This window comes from Astatotilapia calliptera, chromosome 22 (assembly GCF_900246225.1).
Source record: "Astatotilapia calliptera chromosome 22, fAstCal1.2, whole genome shotgun sequence".
NCBI classification, from domain to species: Eukaryota; Metazoa; Chordata; class Actinopteri; order Cichliformes; family Cichlidae; genus Astatotilapia; species Astatotilapia calliptera.
Genome location: NC_039322.1, coordinates 441,199 through 465,273, shown reverse-complemented (window position 1 = coordinate 465,273; position 24,075 = coordinate 441,199). Strand labels below are relative to the sequence as shown.

At 47.6% G+C, this 24,075-nt stretch overlaps 1 protein-coding gene across 1 annotated transcript in view; it reads right to left on the bottom strand.

The window, feature by feature from the left end:
* LOC113015379 (semaphorin-6D-like) overlaps positions 1-24,075 on the bottom strand; it is a 91,359-nt gene that overhangs the window by 55,160 nt on the left and 12,124 nt on the right.

Genomic DNA, 24,075 nt, shown 5'->3' with positions numbered 1-24,075 from the left:
ACTCCCAGCTGGAGTTTGTGCTCTAAAGGAACGCAGTCAGGGTTTAAGGGGGAAGTTTGAAGGTAAACTCAGGACGCAGTAACACGATTAAAGGAAGCTCCTCGTGTAAAACAAAGAGGCTCCCCTGGTGCCGCTCAGCGAGCATCTGCAGCTGATTGGATTTGTTCAGGATCGATTCTCTGGAGGATTCTGCTCTCGGCTGGTGGCACGAGTCCAGATCGAAGGAAATCTTATCAGCTGCCATTAGGCCCGAGGCCCATCGCTCGGCTCATTTCGTTCACAGAGAAATAAAACAGTGAGGCAGGAGGAGGAGCTCCCTGTGGATGAACAGAGCTGGTTTCTCAGGAAGAGGAACTCAGTGGCGTGTAGCCTGAGCACAGCAAGCGACTGCCTGCTCACAAAGAAAAGTGTCCGTGCTTGTTAGCAGAAGTTCTGCACGAGCTAACTTCACCTAACGAGCTAATAGGAGCCATTAGTGGGCTCCAATTAGAGGAATCCCTCCTAACGAGGTCAGACAGATCAATAGCACAGGGAGAGGAGTCGCGTATCAACACCTCTGCAGGCTTTCAGCCTCACTCCTAGCCTGCTGGTTACCACGGTTACCAACACGACCTCTGACACTGATCAACAATTCCTCGCAGCTCGTTGTCCCATCTGTGCAGCGAAGTCATCTTTAACATCACGCAGTCTGAAACCTGTAGCTCCACCAGGCGTGGAGGAAGGTGAGGGAGGTGGGTCATGTGACACAGACAGAAACAGACTGAGCCAGTCAGACCTCAGCGCACACGCCCAGACTGGGGTCAGAGGCCATTAGGTCACTACACGATGGTCACTCGTGTAGAACACCTCAGACAGAGGCTGCTGCACCAAAAGCTTCACTGTGATTGCTCTGGTTCGAGCAGGTTGCCTTGGTCACCGGCAGTCAGCGAGGAAGGCGACTTCTCTGCATCTCCACGTATCTCTGACCTGCGACCCATCAGTTACCATAGCAACCTCACAGTGGGTGTCGGTGCAGTACTGTACGCCTGTTATAGCACACGGGTAACCATCGCGAACCTCCACCGACCACCCACCAGCTGGTTGGAGAACATCTGTGAGGCTGTGGCACCGCTTCAGGAGAAGTGTTGGCACAAAGGAGCCTGCTGAACGTTAGTCCCCGCCCCCGCCACGGCCCGTGACCTCAGCGCTAACAGCGAGAAGAACAGCTCGACTGGCCTCCTCGTTCACACGCTTCGCCTGCCTTTACACCACCTAGCTGTCCATCTATCCAGTCATCCACCTATCCGTCCATTCATCGACACATCCACCCAGACATCCACTGCGAGCTCGCTGAGATCTTCTGATGTACACTTCAAACAGACTGATCAATAATCTATACCTGCTGCTGTAAACAGGCTCTCTGATTGGCTGCGGTCAGTGTCCTCTGAGCTTTGTTTTCATGTTTGCTGCTTTGTTCCAGTTTCAGTCATTCAGCAGATTAATCCTCTCAGCAACAAATCTGATCCTCATCATCCTCATCCTCATCCCCATCTCACACGCACACACACACAGACACACACACAGACACACACGCCTGTCCGACTATAATCCCACATGTGATCGTTTGCTGAGGTTAATCCTCGCGTCTGCCTCTGCCGTCCACTCTGATGGATTTACTTTCATCCCTGCGTTGACGTCTCATTACTTCCTCATGCTCAAGTCCCGCCTCTCTCCTGATGACATCGGTACCGTTTTACTATGGCGCTCAGGTGAGTTTTTAACGCGGGGCACGTTTAGCTTCATGTCTGTGATTCGTATCAGCAGTTACACCACAACATGTTTCAGGCACCACCACCGCCGCCACCCCTACATCATCTAAGACCTTCCAAAAACCTTCAAACAGGGGGCGGGGTCAGTCATTAGAAAGGAGGACCCCACAGACCAGTTCCTGTTTTCCTTTGAACACCAACACTGACATTCTTTATCATGAACCTGAGAGGTGATTTGTCTTATCAGCAGCATTCACGAGCTGGTCTGAGCTAGTTAGCCACAGGCTAACATAACATTAGCCACAGTAACCAAGGCGACCATGACAAACACGCCGGTGACAACTATCCTCAGTCTCAGACCTGTAAACCTGTCAGCCAGGTGAATACAGGCGTTTTAAACAAGCTAGCAAAGCCAAAGTGGCTAAAGCTAAAGCTAGCTTAGCCACGGGCCTCGGTATGAGCAACGGATCAAAGCAGTGAGGAGGAAGACAACAGAGAGCAGTGAGGAAGGCTGGAAGTCCGGCTGAATGTACCGACCTGCTGGTTGATAACACGCACGTGCGCACAAACACACACCCTGGGCAAAAACATCAGAGCACACCTGAGCTCAGCTCACTCCGTGCCGCCAACCTCACAGTTTTCTCACAAATGACATCACATCAGTCTCAATCCAACGACACGCTGCACACCTGGCTGTCCCTCACCTGCACACAGGTGTGGGCGTACCTGCAGCAGTCAGTGAGACGGTGTGTTTGTAGTAACGCTGAACATTAGGGCAGAGGACCAGGTGGAGCTGCAATTGCTGCAATCAAACATGCACTTCCTGTTTCTCATGACACAGAAAAGGGTGCACAGGTACGCACTCCTAAGCTGCTGCAAGCTCATTTTCAGTGCTGCGTTTCATTCAAAGGTCAAAGTTCAAGTCACAGGAAGGAACATGGAGCACAAACACACAGAGGTCAGAGGTCAGAGCTGGAGAATAGCGTCACCAGCAACAAATGACATCAACTTAATTGGAGCTTCCTCCTGAGGCCAGCAGGTCAAAGCTCGGATGCTGGCGGTGGCGCTCAGACCAGGAACGACGGTGCCTGTAGCTGGGTCACAGGGTCAACTTCACAGAGGTCAAACAATTACCAACATGGCAGCTTACCGCCGTCCGTGGGGGGAGGGAGAGAGCCCAGCTGGTCATGTGATTGGTCAGTGGGCTCTGATATTACTGCAGTTAGAAAGGAGGGGGTCGGGGGGCTGGACTGGAAATGCTTTTATTTTTAGATCAATCACTGATTGGACAGCAGGACCTTTGCCCACGTGACCATTGACCTCAGTCCACTAAGACAACAGGTCCATTAAAGTGACATAAAAGCAGAAAGATCAACAGTGATGTCACAGCATTTTTTTTAATCTGGACATACTGAAGGAAAGACTCCAGAAACCATTTCTAATGTCTCACATTTAAACCGATTCATCGAGTTAATCAAATAATACTGATAGTAATCATAATCATCGAGTGCCTGGAGCGACTGGTGGGCGTGTCATTGTGATTTGGTGCTGCCTCTGAACTGAGCATGCTCAGATCCCGTCATCCATCATCTTAAATAACAGCCTAACAGCAGCACCACGTGGTTTTCCTCGCCGCCCGCACAGACGGGCCGGTTGGATGTGACGCCGCAGGAAAGCACACAGGCTGCTCCGCCAGACGTTTCCGTCTCTGCCGGACTGACCGGAAAGACGCCTGAAAATGGATCCAAAAGCTGAGCCGGGCGCCGAGCTGACCTCACAGGCAACGACCGCTCACACTCACCTGTGCCACGACACGCTCCCGCCCAGGTGAACACCACATGACCCGCCCACCACGACCAATATCCACCAATGTTTGATGTCCAAAAGGAAGTCGACTTACAGTGTAGCCACACACACACAGACACACACTCACCCTCCTGCTGGCCAACATCTCTCAGACTAACAAGCTCCTCTCGACAGCAGCGATAACAAAGACAGATCGTCTGATGACAACACTGAATGTCATCGTGTGTGTGTGTGTGTGTTTGTGTGCGTGCACGTGTGTTGACCACACACAGTGTGACTCACTGAGCTGTTCGCAGTAAATGACTTTGTGCTCATTTGGAGGAGATTCATTGTGTTTTTAAGCCTCGCCGCGTGGCGCTCACATATTCCACTCTTTCCATCAAAATGCAAACTGAGCGGCGGTGGCTCGCCGCAGCCCGCCTCCCTCGCTCTCGTTTTAAAGGCCAATTTATTGGATTCACAAAAAGCCCGAAATAATCACTCATTGTAAGGCTAAAAGGCTCATCACAGAGTCCAATCATCCAATAAAATAAATGTGGTTCATAATTGCCGTGGAAATGCAGGCGGCCTCACACAAATGAAATCTCATCACAGCGAGCATCCTCGCAGACCGCCGCCGCCCGCTGAACACCAGACAGTCTGCAGATTCTTCAGTGACAGCGTTACGCCTTCGTTACTCTGCCCATGCTCACGATGCCTCGTTGGTGGCCTCTGACACTGAGCGGTCACCAACAGGTGGAGCTTTTCTGGATTTAGACAAACTGAAGCACAAACCCATCTGACCCTCGAGGTCACCTGACCTTCACCTGCGACCACACGCGTTTCCTGCTGCTCGTTGCTCTGTGGCTGTTTTTCAATCGACTCAAACACTCGAATTCAAACCTCAGAGCTTCAAAGGGACGCACACCAGAGACTTTCATTCATACACAACACCAACAAAACAAGAAGAAGAGAGCACTGAGCGGGCGGACATTCACCCAGGTAACACAAGTGTTTCAGTGTGTGTCAGCGCACACCTGCAGGTGAATGAGGAGGTCTGTCCACGCCCACCACGAGGCAGGATCTGCTGTTAGAGCTGCAACCAGCCAGGAGATGCATCTCACTGTGTACCTCCCACTCACTCACACACACACGCACGCACACAAACACACACACATGCACACACACACATGCATGCACACACAGGCAATGAAGGCTACACAAAGGAGGAACAATCGCCTGCCAAACTGTGCCTACACACACACACGTTTGTACATGTATCTCTCTGAGGACCTTTGTTGAATGAATTAATTTCTCCTCATTTCTCCACCCGTTACAGCAACACACCCACCCCGCCCTCTGAGGCCACACTGCTGCTACATGAGCCTAGCTGCACAGATGTGCACCACAAAACAAGCCTGCAGCCAACCACTGCGAGAACAAGAGCTGCTGTGATTGGCTGCAGAAATGAAAGAAAAGCAGCGAACAGCACAAACATCATGACACGCAGACCGGTCAGTCTGCAGACCACATGTGAAGATTACAAATGATCTTCTTATGGCCTCTGACAGTGGACTCATCTCTGTGCTTGTCCTGCTAGACCTCAGTGCAGCGTTCGATACTGTCGACCATAATATCCTATTAGAGCGATTAGAACATGCTGTAGGTATTACAGGTACTGCACTGCAGTGGTTTGTATCATATCTATCTAATAGACTCCAGTTTGTGCATGTAAATGGAGAGTCCTCTTCACACACTGAGGTTAATTATGGAGTTCCACAGGGTTCAGTGCTAGGACCAATTCTGTTTACATTATACATGCTTCCCTTAGGCAGCATCATTAGAAGACATAGCATACATTTACACTGCTATGCAGATGACACCCAGCTCTATCTGTCCATGAAGCCAGATAGCACACACCAATGAGTTAAACTGCAGGAATGTCTTAAAGACATAAAGAGCTGGATGGCCGCTAACTTTCTGCTTCTTAATTCAGATAAAACTGAGGTTATTGTACTCGGCCCCGAAAAGCTTAGAAATATTAGGGCTGGGCCATATTATACCGTTCACGGTAATACCGGTATAATGTTAGGCAACGATAGGAAAATGAAATATCGCGATAGAATATGAGTAAAACGCGCATGCGCAGCGCCTTTGTTTTCATACGCACATGGCCGATTGTTGAGTGAAACAGATGAACCAGAATTGGTTTGTAAAAATGGTGCAACTTCAGTGATGTGGAACTGGTTTGCCGTTTGTCCGTCAGATACACGACAAAGCACATTTTTTTGCAGAACATGCAAGCGGCCGTCGTTATTGTCGTATTTGTCGGACTAAGATGCTCTTAAATCTGGGTCCTAAACTCCGTATGCTTCAGGTCAAACGAACACTGCAGCATCACTGAAAGTTAAAAACTGTCTAAATTCTTTCATCTTTAATAAAACGATCAGCATTGCTGCTTTACCAGGTGTAACTATGAAGTTTAACTTCCAGGCATCCATGAAAACAAAACTTATTACATTTAACGGAGTTAGAAGTTAGCAGGAAGCTAGCGGAAGTTAGCTCGCTAGTTTCGCTAGTTACCTAAGCATGATATTGCATGTTCTGACTGAGAGATTTCTAAAAAAATTCAAACGTACAGCTCTGCTATCACTTCCAACATAAATGAAGACAGGAAACTAAACAGCAGTGACGTTTGTAGGGTTACTGAAGTTGGGCTAGCTGGTATATAATGATGTGCTACCTGATCGCTAGCGACACAGCTATGTTAGCATAACATAAACAGTGAAGCTGGAGGACGAACACTAACACTTTTCCACTTATAAAAGTTAACGTGAAGGTTCTTCATGGTTAGAGACAAATGCAATCACATGGCAGGATGCTGTAAAGGGACCAAACTTCAGTCAGGAGAACAACTGAGATAATCCATCCACAATACGAGGTTAGTCATTAATATACTGCAACAACATGGGAATAGAGCAGCTGCCAGAGAATTTAACATTAATGAATCAATGGTACAGAAGTGGAGGAAGCAAGAAGAATGAGTTTAATAAAGTTTGATTTATCTGACTGCTTTGTTTCGCTTAATGTGCCTTATAATCCCGTGCACCTTGTGTTCCGAAAAATACGTACTGCACACTGCAGTTTAATGTTGCAAAGCACCTCTTTTTAACTTCAGTGGATATTATACATGGTTATGCTCAGGATATGTCAGCCCATTTCTACTGGAAATGCCTTTTGGTTAAACTTTCAGCAAGGAATTTGCATTTGCACTGTTACATTTTTATAAAGCTTTAATGTACATAAAAACCAGCTTCTTGTTTAAGTGAAAATAAATGGAAGGTTTTCTTTTTGTGCTAGTAATGTTGTGGAGTTGTATTTTGTCTCGCATCAATTATATCGTCAGTTATATCGTTATCGCAAATTTTCAAATATATATCGTGATAAATATTTTTGGCCATATCGCCCTGCTCTAGGTATCTAACCAGAGTCTTACTGAGCCTGGTTCTGCTGGAGGTTTCTTCCTGTTAGAAGCGAGTTTTTCCTTCCTACTGTCTCCAACGTGTTCGCTCATAGGGGGTCGTTTGATTACCTTGACATGACTGTTGGTGAGTCAAAGGTCAGGAATCCTCCTGTAGAAGTCTTACCATCGCCCCCTGCTGACCTTCAGACAGAACGCAGGTTTGAGGCTGTTTCTCTGTTACCAGCTGACCTGTGACGTCTCATGGCTGCAGTTGAGGTCACATGTGATTAATAATGATGTTCTGAGGCCTCTGTGAGCCAAACAGAAACTCTCCATATTCAATGATAACTGAGACTTTAGCTTAAAGCTGGTTTTTAAACACTGGTTCAGTCGTCGTACTTCCTCTGAGAAACAGCAAGAGGACGCAGCCTGACCTGCCTCCTCCCGTCTGATCCTCTATCTGCTCTCTTCCTGCCTCCCTCATCACTTCTGCCTCTGCTTCGTCACGTTCAGCTCTGACACGAGCAGACGCTCGGCCACTCCACAGTCAGAGCCCCCTGCCGAGCATGCTGGGATACCACGGCTGCCGTGGCAACGGAAAGACAGGCTCTGCGGGGAGGAGGCTGAAGGAAGAAGCGGCAAAGACGGATTAAAGTAAGACGAGGTCAGAGGAAGAGGAGGATGAGAGAAAACAGGCAGGAGAGAAGACGAGGTCAGAGGATGAGGGGATGAGACAGATGAGACGGCGACAGTCGGTCTAAATCAGATTACTGCTGAGATCTGACGACACAGAAGCTCTCTCTCAGGGGTTAATCTGCTCTCGGCGGGATTAGAGCGTCGCCTGCAGAGATCACCTCCATCTCTTTCTCTGAGACGTGAGCATCGAAGCTTCACAAAGACAAAGAAACCTGCAGTTCCCCAGACATCCAGCAGGGGCAGCAGTGAGTCAGTCCCCAGAGACTGCCATGTTAAAATAAACATATTTATTCATACAACAGCTGTTTGTGGGGGCGTGGCCCCATTGACCGTCAGGTGTATGGTGACACAGGTGGCTGTAGCTGCTAGCTGACATGCGGAGTGTGTCTGACCAATAACACGGCTGCTGTGAGGTCAGAGCTGACAGAGCTCCTGAGCTGGTAACTGATAGGGCAACTCACTGACACTGAGGCTTTACAGAGCATGCCCATCTTTTATATACGGTGTACGGTCCAGACATCAGTTTAAACATGAACGTGATGAAGCTGTGGTGCTCAGCGTTGGATTACCATGGCAACGCTGATGCTTGGCCCTGATTTGCTAACACAGAAATGTGTCATCAAAGTTTGGACAGAAACACAGCAGTTTCCCTGAAATAGTGCAGTCGTGATTATTTGGCAGCTGCACCACTGCAGCTGTCCAAACAGATCCAAATGTAGCGAAGCGCCGTGATAACGGCCCGCCGCTATCAGTCTGTGCTAAGCTAGGCACAACTGTATATCTGCAGGAAACTGGGGGCTGCTGACACACCAGAGTCGCTGCAGCGTGCTGCTCCTTCTGGTTTCTCCAAGCGAAACACAAACGTCATTTTCTTGGTGAAACGTTGGCGTCTGCAGACGTCAGACGGCTGTAAATCCCGAGCCGAAGGCTGCAGGTTTCTCTGATCGTCGACATCGGCTCAGATTTCTCTCACAGTGAAAAGCAGAGTCCTGTCAGTGCGAGGAGAAGATAAAGAGTGCCGATGTGTTTTCCACCATCAGTCACTGACTCACGAGGAAGATCACGGGTGGAGCAGCAGCAGACACCTGACACCGTGAACCAGCAGTCCATCGTTTCTGACCGTTTTGCTCTCGGTCCCCGAAGCTTCTGAGACGAGGACGCAGAAAAGCCCCCCACCTGTGCGAGCTGCCTGCTGGCGCGATGCTGATTTGGGTCGTGTTCAGACAAGTTAACCTGGGAATTTCTCCATCTCGGCTCGGGTACAGCTCACCATCTGGCAGATTAGCTGTTAAAACTCAGTGAAGTGAAGTTAAGCGGTGCTGGCAGCCTCGCTGCCGGCACACTTTACATTCGGGAGGAGCGGGGACAAAAACGGGAACTTTTTCATTTGCTCCAAAAAGTGGATTTTTCATAAAAAGCTCAGTCGCTTTAATCACTGCGAGAGCTGCAGCTGCACACGCTCAGTCTGCAACACGCTTTTTAAATCCTTTCCAAACAGGCAGCGAGGGACTGATCTGTAATTTTACTTGATAACAGCGTGCTGGTTGGTTCATTTTGTCCTCTGCTGGGTTTTTGTTGCAGCCAACTCTTCTCTGCTGAAGATAACCATAAATATGCAATATTTACTGATTAAACTGAGCTCAGCCCCCAAAATACTGCTGCTCATTCATTTTCAGAGCACAGCCTGCATAACGACGAGCAGGCAAGTCGATTCCTTTTTCTACAACGATAAAGGCCCCAGGACGCTTCCCTGAGCAACACCACGAGCACGCAACAGAAATAACAAACACCAGACTCGACTCTTCTTTAACCTATTAAGGTTTAAAACCTCAGAGCTCAACGTAACAGGCCCAAGATTTATCCTGTAAATGCAACGTAAACCAGCAGGGGGCGCTGCTCTGTCAGAAAACACCAACACGGCTAACATCAAGTTTAATCCAGTAAGTTTGTGTAAACTTGTGATATCCATGACGATAAGACAGAGAATATTACACAAACAAACCATTTCAAAAGCTCATCACCAAACCACACCAGCGCTCACCTGTACAGGTGAGAGAAAAGCCACAAACATGACAGCAAAAGCAAAGACATTTTCATGTCTCACATACCTGTTGAGGAGCGGTGGTCAGACACAGACGGCACATGGAAAAAGACAAAGAAACAGAGGTTAGTTTAAATGCAGCACAAATACAAAGAACGTCTCAGAACCAAAGCATGAAAACCTCAGAGCAGCTACGCGACAGCATCTCCACAGTCCAGCGACTTGTATGTTTAGTACTCGTTCATTTAAAAGGACGGCGAGCTTCAGGTTGGAGCTGCACGGCTGGCTTTAGCGCCTCAGGACAAACGTGACTCTTTTTAAGAAGACAAAGGCTCCGCCTCCTTGGCTCTCAGTGATTTTACTTAAAACCAGGCCGACGATGATGGCTGTGGAGCACTTTGGTCAATAAATGTTAAACTCGTGGCACAGAGCATCAGAAAGCAGTTTAGAGTGCAAACGTCTGAACAGTAGCAGCACTGGCCTCACACAGAAACAGGTCAGCAGAGATGCGAATACAGCGAGGCGCCGAGCGAGCGGCGGCCTCAAACTGTCAGAGAGCCGGCACAGCTCGGATCGCGCCTGACTGACAGCTGAAATCCGGAAACACTCCAACATTCGGAGGTTTTTCAGAAAGTGTGCGGTGAGCGTGCTGCAGTCTCAAACCACACACACACACACACACACACACACACACACACTGAGGTGTTAAATGTATGCAGCTGGTGTTTCTGCAGCCTGTCAGGGCGCCGTGTCTCTCTGACACTTACACTGCTGAAACACCGAAACGCCGGCCATCACCGACTCTGCAGGACAGGACGAGGGCGTGTTCGCGGCTCTGAGGCTCAGAGCAGCGGTTTCCCTCACTGCACAGGTAAACTGCTTCATATGTAAGTTCATCGAGTCACACAGCCATAAACTAACGTCTGACCAGCTTATTATAACAATCAATCACAAAAAATAACATCTGACAGGTTATTGATGCTGCAGCTCAGCTTCACGCCGTACACGTGTAACGAGCTCCACCTCTGGGATCTCTCATGTTGTTCCTCACGCAGGCCGCTCTCGCTCTGCAGGCCTACAAACGTGTTGCCATGGCCAGTGGTTGCTAAGGACAAATGAGTATTCCCTGACTAGTTGATGAGTTTTATTTTGAAGGTGAACAGCTTCCATTTCTGGCTTCTGGTTGGTGTGTTTTGCACACAGGTCTGAGTCCTCCATGCAGTCACATCAATCACACGCAGCTCCGTCTTTCAGACCAGTGTAGGGTCACCGGCTCTTCTCTACCCCCCCAGCAGAGGCGGGGCTACACCCTGGACAGGTGGCCAGCCTGTCACAGGGCTAACACAGAGGGACACACACCTGTGGTCATTCTAGTTTAGGACCAGAGTCCTGCAGTTTTCTCCATTCATTAGTGTAAGCAAGCCTGCTGCTGTCAGTGTGTGTTAGTGCTGACAGTGTACGGCCGGGAATTTTATCCATTTCTGTTTACAACAGAACCATTAAATCCAGAACGAGTTCCTCACCAGGATCTACTCTGAAACACTACAGGAGCTGTAACATCTTCACTCGCTTCCTGTCCAAGCTCCTCGTTTATTCACACCATGAAACTCAAACTCACAGAAGTCTGTGGGGATGCAGGCCTGTGCACATGAGCCGCTCTTATTAAAAGCCATACCTGATGTTTGTAGCCGTATATGATCAAACAGTCTAACTGTGACTGTTCTGATGAAGCTGAGCGCCTCAAACAGCTGATTGAGCTGCACCCCCCATCTGCTGCTCAAAGATGCTCACTGACAGGAAAACAACAGAGCCAATGAGCCTAACAGCCATCACTGCAGCACTGTGTGTGATGATGACTGGCATCATGCTAATGAAGCTGACAGAGAAGCTAATGAAGGATGGAGTTTAGAACAAGGAGACGTGTCATTCCCAGCTCCACCTGTCGGGGGCGTGCTTTAGCCCAAACCAACCCTCTGAAGCTCGCCTAGCAGTGGAGGTGGGAGTCAAAGTCAGTCGTCCCTGTTCAGTGAGTGTTTTTCTCCAACACACCAACACTGAAAGCTGCCGTCACACAGAGCCAGGCTGCGGTTGTTAAAAACACATTCTTCCCCATCACTGCCAACGATAAACGCTGAGCAGCTTCCCGACCAGCCGAGCACGAGGATGTCACACTCTTACTTCCTCCAAACAGCTAAATTCACTCTGCGTTTCAGCTGAGGTCACATGACGAGCGTCAGCCGATGATTAAAGTCAGCACGGCAGCCAAAACGCGGCCTCCTCCTCCTCCAGGCGTCTGCATGAAACACTCAGGCTCACAGAGTTTTTTCTGCTCTTGGCTGTGTGTGATGTCACAGAGACAGGATATAGCCAGCCAATCAGAACAAAGCTATCAAAGCTATCACCTCCTGCTCCTGCTGTTACCATGGAAACAGTGGCAGACGATGAGCTGCACTAAGGGCAGTCATATGAAGAAGGATTATTCTGAACTGTGTGTGTGGTTTCAGACAGACAACTGACCCTGACGGACTCACAGAGACGCTGCTAATCAGAACCAAACTAAAACAAAGCTGAGCTGAGAGGAGGAGGAGTAGGTGGAGGAGGAGGTGGAGGTCCAAACTATAAAGTCAAAGCAGCGTTTCTCCTCCTCGTGCCGTCTGTGTGTGATCACAGGAAACAAAGACATGAAGAAGAAGCAGCGAGTCAGTGCTCACCTGCACAGCTGATCCAGAAACGGATCAATAAATCAGCTTTCTGCTGCGGGTCTGAGGTCTGCTGCTCCTCAGCAAATTAATCCTTAAGTCTCTGATCTGCTTTCCAGTAGAGCTGGGCGATATGAGATTTTTTCATATCACGATAGGTTTTTTTCATTTCAGGCGATAACGATATCTATCATGATATCAGCCAAATAACTATATTTGTAAGATTTAAATGTGCCGTTGCTCACAATAAAATGTGAAATAATCAGCAGCTTGTTTTTATTAAAATATTTATTTCCCATAATAAGTTCAACAGGGTAGATGTACTTAAGGAACATGAGACTTTTTCAGATAAATAAAGGCAAATATTGCAAACTACACAAAAGGCAGCCGCTAAAGCGTTTAAGTTTCAAAATAGAACAAACGAAACAGACTAAATTGTCAATTCCACTTAGAAACAAAATATTAATTCTAAAAATAAATCTTAGTTTGTGTTACAGAAGAACAGACAAAACTGACTAACTTTTGTCAATATCAAATAAACTGAGAACTAAAAGGAAATTCTCAATCTCTCCTTGTTGTATAGCTGAGCTTTTCAAACAGTTTTAACAGTTACTTTAGTCTGACAAAAGCCGAATGACGAATCAGTGCTTCCAGTCAGAGACCGAGGCTACGTCCACACGTACACGGGTATTTTTGAAAACGGAGATTTTCCGTTTTCGTTTTAAAAAATAATCCCGTCCACACATAAAGGCAGAAATGAAGGAAAACGCTGCTATGAACATGCCAAAGCAGCAGGTGGAGCTAGATTCCTCCATTACCCGCTGGCTGCTTCCCAAACAAACACACGTGCGGCTTGGCACTTGTGCTGTACGTAACAAGTCACACGACGTGACGCTGCGGCTGTGATTGGTTCGGCTCTGCGCTGCTTAATTTGGATTGGCTGACCTTTTTTTTTTTTTTTTTTTTTAAGAGGACAAGAGCGGCGAGGTCTATCGCGATAGCTTAATTTCTCTATCGAGTAAAAGTTATCTCGCGATACATATCGTTATCATTCTATCGCCCAGCTCTACTTTCCAGTAAAACCTTCTTCAGGTAAGAACACCTGTTTAAGCTGGTTGATGGAGTCTGACCTCTCTCCTGAGCTTGAATCTGCTCTTCCAGCAGGAAATGACTGGCTCTGATTGCACAGCTCCATCGTTTTGGCTTTCCTCGGTGTGTGCAGGTGTGTTTAAAGCTCTGTGCCGATGCTGGATTAACCCTATTATTCCAACATGCTCACATCTGAAAACTGCCTCTGTCTGCCCTCCAGCTTCTCCTCCTAGTTACCATGGAAACAGTTCTTGTTATTGTCAAAGGAGCTTGCAAAGAAAAGCGTCTGGACTTCTTTAAGTTGCTTGAAGACGTTTCACCTCCCATCCGAGAAGCTTCTTCAGTTCTAAGGACTCTCCACCATTTGACCTTAGAACTGAAGAAGCTTCTCGGATGGGAGGTGAAACGTCTTCAAGCAACTTAAAGAAGTCCAGACGCTTTTCTTTGCAAGCTCCTTTGACTACGATGACCTGGATGACTGAGAACCTTCACAGACATAGTTCTTGTTATTGATATTTTGTACTTATGAAACGGTAAATAAAGCTTCCCTGAATCTGAATGACACACTGAGCCCGGTCCCCAGAACGGGACTAACGCACCCCCCCGGGTCCTCCGGTCTCATGTTGAGCACCCTCCACATTGCAGCCCCATCGGCGTCGTCTCAGGAATAGATGAAGGAAAATTCCCCTGGAGGCAACATTCCTCACGGCTCCGGGACGAAGCGGAGCCAATCACAAAGAAGAAAAGGCCGAGGCTCTCAGATAAGCTGCTGCTCCGCCCCTTTAAGGGATAAATACCGGGATTCTGGAAAATCTGGAAAACTGCCTGGAAACATCTCAGAGGATGGCCGGGGGGGGGGGGGGTGGGGCTCAGAGTCTGAAACGTCACAGATAAATCAGCTGACTTTTACAGATGCTTTCTCACCGAGGACGCGCCGGGGGGGGGGGGGGGGGGGGGGGGGGGTGCTGAGGGTCCACTTAAGCTAATTAATGGATCACCGTGCACATGCAGTGAGCGTGCACGTTGTGTTTTAAGGGGGCTTAAGTCTTCATCCATTAGACAAATGAAGGGTGGGAGCCTAATGGCAGCCACACACTCACACACACACACACACACACACACACAGTAATTTGTCTTGTGGACTCATCAGGACTTTTAACGTGATCGCGGTCTCTGAGGACAAAGTCAGATAAAATACGATAAATATGCAATCACATCCAAGGCAGGACAAACTCCTCTTCGCTGTGTTTCTGGAAGGCTGTGTGAGTTTGGTGTGGTTTGAAGTGTGTGTGTGTGTTGTGACGGATGAAGAACAGTGTCTCAGCATCCTCAGGTTTGTGTCTGTGCTGCTGAATACAGACGTTATGATGTTCAACCAACCCTCACAGTTTTACTAGCGCTTGGAAAAAGCTTTACTTTTTAATATTAACACTCGATTTTATATCATTTCACTTTCAATGTGAAATAAATATGGTGTAGTGCCCCCGTGCCCCCCTTTGGACTCATCCCTGCCCACGTAAAACATGGCGTCAGCGAGCTGTGCCATTCAAACACGTTTGTGTTTAAACTATCATGTGAAACATTCAATGTTAGATGATCCCAGATCAACACAGCACAGTTATTCCTGCAGCCCGTCTGTGACACGTTCACGGAAACGAGAATCAGATTGGCTCTGTGACCTCGCCGCGTCTGAAACGCTCCCAGAGCTCATAAGTTTCTCTCTCAGGCTCGGCAGCAGAACAAGCTCGCGGCAAATTTTCAGCTTTTTCCATCTGATTGAAATATTGGCCCTTGTGATTAACCCCGCTGATATCCGAGAGGATTCCAGCTACCCACAACTCACTGCTGTAAGGGCGTGACGGCCCGGAGGAGCCTGATCTCTAATAAACGTGACGCGTACATCGTCTCTGTGCTGGAATAAGCCTGACGTGTAATCCTGTTTCAGGATGCTGCGCGGGGGGAGTCGACTTTTCTCAGCATCATATTTAGACCACTGAACTCACACGCACACACATGCACGTACGCACACTCACACACGCGCACACACACTGACAAACGCATCAGGAGCAGCACCAGGTTCAGCACCAGGTTCAGCACCTTAACCACGGACACTTTGGCACGCAGGCCGGAGCAGCCAGGGATCGAAACAGCGAGATCAGAGCGGTTTAATCAAGCGCTCGGCGAGTACCTGTGGGCGATCTTTGAAACGCCGCCGCCCCGTCCAAAGCGTGCCGGCATCAAATCCGGCTGATTCCTTGAAAAAAAACTCAATCAGTTCTTTTCCAGCTCATCTCACTGAGTTAGCTAAACCAGGCGTGCTGCGTTTACCTGTCGAGTCCAACACGACTACAATTACCCGAAGCTTCTGATAGGAGCTGCTCGTAACATGTGCATAGGTGTGCGTACGTACAGGTGTGTGTGTGTGCAGGCCATATTGTTGGCTGATGCTGGCTGAAAGGAAGCGAGGCTCTGCGCTGAGATTTCACAGCCTGATTTTGTTTTGTGATCTTTCAGAATATCCTGCAGCGACACTCTCACATCCACGCACTTTAAATAAAATCCACATTTCTGTCTTTGAGGCGATATCTGCCTGTGTCCCGTCACCTCAACGAGGCAGCAGCTTCTGCTTTGTTCCTGTATCCAGACCTAACATTGGACAGAACGCCTCGTGCTAACACGCCGACACACTCCATCAGTCTAATTTACTTCAGACCCTCGAAGGAAACTTCACTGCAGGAGCTGCGTGAAACCTCCACCGAGGCCTCCCTGACAAAATGAGAACGGTTACTCCCACACAAGCGTTTAGCTCCCAGAGTCTGGAGTTCCTCCTCAGCTCCGGTTTCTGGGTCAGACAGGAAGCACAAATTTGGGACACGGTGAAAAAACAAATGAACAGCACCCGTTTAAAGTGGGCCGGCTCCAGGCAAGCCGCCAGAGATCAGTCGCCAGAAGTCAGCCCCGGAGGTCAGCCGCCATCCTCCGTCCAAGCACCCCACCCCGCTTCATCGGAGGGTGACGGAGCAGACACGTGATGGAAACCAGGTCAAACACAGAGACACAGATTTACACCTTAGGAAGGAAAAACAGGCCGAAGTGGGACAGAGAGCAGAGACACACCAAAACCTTTCAGGGGAAAGCTTCACACCTCCGCTTCTCTGCAAGAGAATAGAATAGAATAGAATAGAATAGAATAGAATAGAATAGCCCTTTATTGTCACTGTACAGGTGCAATGAAATTATAGGTACTGTGCAGGAGTGACAAATAAACACAAACACTGAGGGGAACAAAGACGAGACTGACTACACAGTGAGGCTCTAACCTGGACGACCTCACACTGAGGTCAGAGTGGACAGGAAGGACATGACCTTTGACCTCCTCAGATCGTCACAGCTCACAACATGCCAGGGTTAACCTTACGTCATCATCAAACACCAGAAACACGAGTGCAAACGGCGACCTCGGCTAACACTAACGTTTAGTTAGCGGTTACCATAGCGCCCGCTGCTGTTTCTACTTTCAGTTTGAAGTCGTGCAGACACCCTCACACCTCAAACACCAACACAACACAACACCGCAAACACCAACACCGCAAACACCAACACAAAACAACAGCAACACAACACCGCAAACACCAACACAAAACAACAGCAACACAACACCGCAAACACCACAAACACCAACAAACACCACAAACACCAACACAACAACTCAAACACCGCAAACACCAACACAACACAACACCACAAACACCAACACAACAACTCAAACACCGCAAACACCAACACAACACAACACCTCAAACACCAACATCGCAAACACCAACACAAAACAACAGCAACACAACACCGCAAACACCAAACACAACACAACACCGCAAACACCAACACAACACAACACCTCAAACACCAACACAACAACTCAAACACCACAAACACCAACACAACAACTCAAACACCACAAACACCAACACAACACCGCAAACACCAACACAACACAACACCGCAAACACCAACATCGCAAACACCAACACAAAACAACAGCAACACAACACCGCAAACACCAACACAAACACAACACCACAAACACCAACACAACAACTCAAACACCGCAAACACCAACACAACACAACACCTCAAACACCAACATCGCAAACACCAACACAAAACAACAGCGCAAACACCAACACAACACAACACCGCAAACACCAACACAACACAACACCGCAAACACCAACACAACACAACACCGCAAACACCAACATCGCAAACACCAACACAAAACAACAGCAACACAACACCGCAAACACCAACACAACACAACACCGCAAACACCAACACAACACAACACCGCAAACACCAACATCGCAAACACCAACACAAAACAACAGCAACACAACACCGCAAACACCACAAACACCAACACAACAACTCAAACACCACAAACACCAACACAACAACTCAAACACCACAAACACCAACACAAACAACTCAAACACCACAAACACCAACACAACAACTCAAACACCAAACACCAACACAACAACTCAAACACCGCAAACACCAACACAACACAACACCGCAAACACCAACACAACAACTCAAACACCGCAAACACCAACACAACAACTCAAACACCGCAAACACCAACACAACAACTCAAACACAAACACCAACACAACACCAAACACCCAAACACCAACACAACACCAACACCAAACACCAACACAACAACTCAAACACCGCAAACACCAACACAACACAACACCTCAAACACCAACACAACAACTCAAACACCACAAACACCAACACAACAACTCAAACACCACAAACACCAACACAACACAACACCGCAAACACCAACACAACACAACACCGCAAACACCAACATCGCAAACACCAACACAAAACAACAGCAACACAACACCGCAAACACCAACACAACACAACACCGCAAACACCAACATTGTAAACACCAACACAAAACAACAGCAACACAACACCGCAAACACCAACACAACAACTCAAACACCGCAAACACCAACACAACAACTCAAACACCACAAACACCAACACAACACAACACCGCAAACACCACAAACACCAACACAACAACTCAAACACCACAAACACCAACACAACACCGCAAACACCAACACAACAACTCAAACACCGCAAACACCAACACAACAACTCAAACACCGCAAACACCAACACAACACCGCAAACACCAACACAACAACTCAAACACCACAAACACTAACACAACAACTCAAACACCGCACAACCAAACAACACAACAACTCAAACACCGCAAACACCAACACAACAACTCAAACACCGCAAACACCAACACAACACAACACCGCAAACACCAACACAACACTCAAACACCGCAAACACCAACACAACACCTCAAACACCGCAAACACCAACACAACAACTCAAACACCGCAAACACCAACACAACAACTCAAACACCGCAAACACCAACACAACACAACACCGCAAACACCAACACAACACCTCAAACACCGCAAACACCAACACAAAACAACAGCAACACAACACCGCAAACACCACAAACACCAACAAACACCGCAAACACTAACACAACACCGCAAACACCAACACAACAACTCAAACACCGCAAACACCAACACAACAACTCAAACACCGCAAACACCAACACAACAACACAACACCTCAAACACCGCAAACACCAACACAACACCGCAAACACCAACACAACAACACAACACCTCAAACACCGCAAACACCAACACAAACACCGCAAACACCAACACAAAACAACAGCAACACAACACCGCAAACACCACAAACACCAACAAACACCACAAACACCAACACAACAACTCAAACACCGCAAACACCAACACAACAACTCAAACACCGCAAACACCAACACAACAACTCAAACACCGCAAACACCAACACAACAACTCAAACACCACAAACACCAACACAACAACTCAAACACCGCAAACACCAACACAACACAACACCTCAAACACCAACACAAAACAACAGCAACACAACACCGCAAACACCACAAACACACACCATGGCGTGCTACCCCACAACACGCAGCACTGTCTGCTCCAGCTTCATGGCTGCAGAGGGCCAGTCTCAAACCGGTCTCACACTCATACACAAGCGCTTCCTGTACACTGAAGTGGTGTGTACAGGGCGGAGGTAGAAAACTTGTCCCGCTGGTGCTCAGAAAATAACCTGAAGCTGAACGTCCTGAAAACAAAGGAACTCACAAAGGACTTCAGGAGACACAGACAGGTCCACAACTCTCTCATTATAATTGGAGAACAGGTGGAACCTGTCTCCATCCATGAACTGGAGACTCGGCTTCGCACCCTTCATTCACCCATAGCTAGCCAGGCCCCTGTAGCTGGGGAAAGAGGGCGGCTGGGTGATGGTGACGAGGAAGCATAGTCCTAAACAGAAGCCCCAGGTACACAACCAACCCGTTCATGTGTCTAACCGTTTTTCCCCACTCGGCGACACACCCGCCGGGGGTCAAACTCTGGTAATTGGCGATTCTGTTCTCAGACATGTGAAGCTAGAGACACCGGCAACCAGCGTTCCAAAAAGGTATTTATTTTATTTGCAGATGACACAAATTTTTATTGCTCTGGAGAGAATTTGAACGATTTGGTTAAAAACATTTATATTTTGGGAAATGTAAGAGATTCATTAGACCACAAAACAATGCGCATTTTATATTTTTCATTGTTCTTCTCATACTTTAAGTTACTGTGTCGAAGTTTGGGGGAATACATATGAGAATACTACAAAACCTCTAAACTTATTACAGAAGAAAGTGATACGAATGATTCATAATGTTAAATATAGAGAACATACAAATAAATTATTTATAAAATCCAAATTATTAAAATTAGGAGATTTAGTGAAACTACGGACACTATTAATTATGTTTAAGGCTAAAAGTAATATTTTGCCTTCTAAGTTACAAAGAGTATTTTTAATGTGTTCGGGGGGAAATTTTATTTTAAGCATCAGCTAGCTAGAACTACACAAAGATTAATGAGGCCAACGGTTACGGGTACGACTGTGGAAGTGTCTTCATTATAATTTACAGAATTGCATAAATTTACATAGTTTTAAAAAGTGTTACATGTATAAAACAATAACTCAATATGAAGAATGTGAATGAAATTGGAGTTAATTGAAAAAGGATCCATTATTTTTTTGCCTCATTTATTTTATTTACTCATCTTTTCTCCTTGTTACTATGTGGAGTGGTATATTCTGATTGTAAATGTGTTGTTAGGACCGGAGATAAATGTTAATGTTAGTTTGTTCCTTGACTTTTGGTGCCCACTTGCAATATAAGTTGGATTGTAGAGAGGGGGCGGGGTTTAATACGAATATTTTCTTCTTCCTGCTGCTTTTCACACATGGTTGCTTTACTGACAGACAGTGTGGTTGGTTTGTCTGAAAGAACTAACTGTGGAAACTGTTGACCAAGTGTGAAATAAATAAATAAATGAAATGAAACAATATAAAGCGCCTTGAGGCGACTGTTGTTGTGATTTGACGCTGTATAAATAACACTGAAATGAATTGACCCACAACACCATCCCCCTGGTAACGAAGGCCCAGCAGCTGCACTTCCTCTGTGTCCTGAGGAAGAAGCTGTAGTGGTAAGACTACACACCTTTGGAGCGCAGACCCTTACTGGATTCAGTAAGGGGCCTGGCTAGACCCCCCATGCTAAAACCAAGTCCTAAAATGGCCTCCAGCCTGTCCGCAGCTCGGACACAAGCATTTCACTACTATGGGGTGGATGACTGAATGTAGTGTAAAGCGCCTCTATACAAATGCAGGCCATTTACTACATGTTGTACTCTGTATGATTGTGTATGTGACAATTAAAGCTTGCTTGAAGAATAACCTGGTATAACCAGCTGCTGCTGGCCTTCTACCTCCTCAGTGGAGCACCAACCACCAGGCATGCCTGCCTGGTGCTCAGGGGCCATGACTGACAGCAGGAAGGCTGTAGCCACGTGACCCTGGTAAGGACAGACACAGTCATACACCATCGGAGGCACGAGGGGTCATGAGGTTTAGAGCCTTTTTCCAGCCAGGCAGATAAAGACAGGAGGGACCGAGGAGGAGGTCCAATCTTTTTACATTTAATCCAAAGACAGACATGCAGCCCCACCCCCAACAACACCACCACCACCACCTGCTCACACACACACAGGATTAATCTTGCAGCCATTCAAAGTCCCACAATCGAGGACACGTCCACAGCAACAGTTTTATTGCCTCAAACCAGCAGGAAACAGACTTCATGAGCTGGCTTATCAAAATGAAACAAAAACACAAACAAAAGCAAAACCTTACTTCACAGGAGGTCAGGGGTCAAAGGTCAGAGGTCACCACGTAATCACAGAAATCCTGACTAACATAAAACACGCTGAGAAACAGATCGAATTCATGAGTGAAGGAGGGGAAGGGACCATCATCCATCATAACTGGAGATTTTCCTGCTGACACAGTCATCCTGGAGCCGGCGTTCCCAGTCAGCTGACCCCCAACATTTCGCTCTAACTGGGTCATTTCCTCAGCACCGCGAGTCGAGCCAGGCTTTGAGAGCACTGTCAGTGCTGTTGTGATTGGGGGCTGGGAGTCTCAGGCCCTCAGCAAGACAAAGATCAGATAATCGCTGCTGGCCTTAATCCCTGAGCAGAGAGAGGAGCCTTTATCTGCCAGCAGCAGAAAGGTAGAAGTATGGGAGGAAGACTTCCTGAGACTCGCTCCGAGATTCCTATGCTGACGTCCTCTGTGTCAGCAATAACTCACATTACTGGGAACGGTGTCACCGAAACATCAGTACAACGAGTACACACACACACACACACACACGGACACACCTCCTCTCTGTAATCGATGATCGATCTCCACAGACTGAAGCTAACCGGTCGTTCCTCCTGTTGGGATCGGAGCACAAACGTAAACAGAGCCATATGTTGTTTGGGATTGGCTCCATCAGATAAATGCTGACTGCATACTGTGCAGTGATTGGTTAAGTCTGCTCCGTGTCACGGTCACTTATCACCTCTGGGGTGATGAGACTGGGGTTCTCATTGGGCCCAAAACATCAATAAGTAATAATTGGCGTGAGTGGGGATTACTTCCTGGGTGGTCCAGGTATTAGCCAGTTCCCATTCTTCCATGATCGAGTGCTTTCGGCTGAGACGTCCCGGCTCATTAATCAACAAAAGTCTCAGTCGAAGCTTCTCTTGATCAAGCGTTTCCAGCTTCACTGCAGCAGAAACGTCAAGTCTGCCGGGCTCAACGCCGGACGTCAGGAATTAACATGTGACAAAACGCGTCCCAGCACCCCCGTAGGAGGGCGGTGTGAAACCGATTCCATCAGTGATTGCTGAGCGTTCTGTGACCTGTCAGATGAAGGAGCTGCTTGGCATCAGTTACTCCATCGCACTGACACCAGGAAGAGGAGGAGGAAGAGGAGGGAAGCGAAGCAGCATTTGGTGTTTTGGTTGCAGAGGAGTGTTTTTATGTGGCAGCATGCAAAGTGAGACTTTAAGCTGTCAGTAAAACCAAAATTTGGCAAAAAACAAACTCCAAACTGTCTTATTGGCGGGTCAGCTTGGCTTCCGGTCCCTGCACGGCTCTTTAGGAGTGAGTTCTGCAAACGAACGCAGCGCTGCAGCGAGCCATCATCTGCTCCGTCAAACACAAACATTTCCCCGTCACAGCGTCTGTCTGAGAGGAGCGTGGGGTTCGGGTCAAAGACCCCGAGCACCGCCATAACAATGAAGCCATGAATCGGCCCCGCGTCTGTGTCGCTGTGACGTGGAAACCTGCAGGACTCATCACCACAGGTTAGGGTTAACTTCTTATTGTGTGGCACAATCCAAATGTCCCCACCATCCACATTTTCCAACCTCACCGCTTCACTCAAACGTCCCCACAAAATGCTTTTTAAAAAACTGTCTTGAATGACATTTTTGTGAATGAGCCGATGAGTTTCTGTAGTTTCACAAACGCTCCCGTGTGAAGCAGCGCTGTCCTCGCCGACCGACACTGAACAAACCCTTTCAGAGATTTATGCAGCCGCACACACAAACCTGACGGCGTGAGCACGAGATCAAAACGCCGCTGATCGACTTCACACATCAAACTTTTATATTTTCCTATCAGGTCCCCACAAATCCTGGTTTTACGTCAGTGGAACAGCTGTCTACAAACATTTGGACACTTTTAAACAGTGCGTCTTAAAATTTGAACCTTTGCACAAAAACCGTCGAGAAACATCCAAAAAAAAAGCCCAACTTCCTCACCGCGCTTGGATCTCTTCAAATATCCCGACTGTCAGTCGCAGCTTTGCTTTCCAAAGAAATTCCGACTTTGATAACAACGTCCAGACTGCAGCTCAGTGGAAAAAACGAGTTCTTGTGTTCCACAAACATCCTTCGAACGAACTTCCAGACGTTTCACTCGGATATCTCAGCCCTCATCCATCAGCAG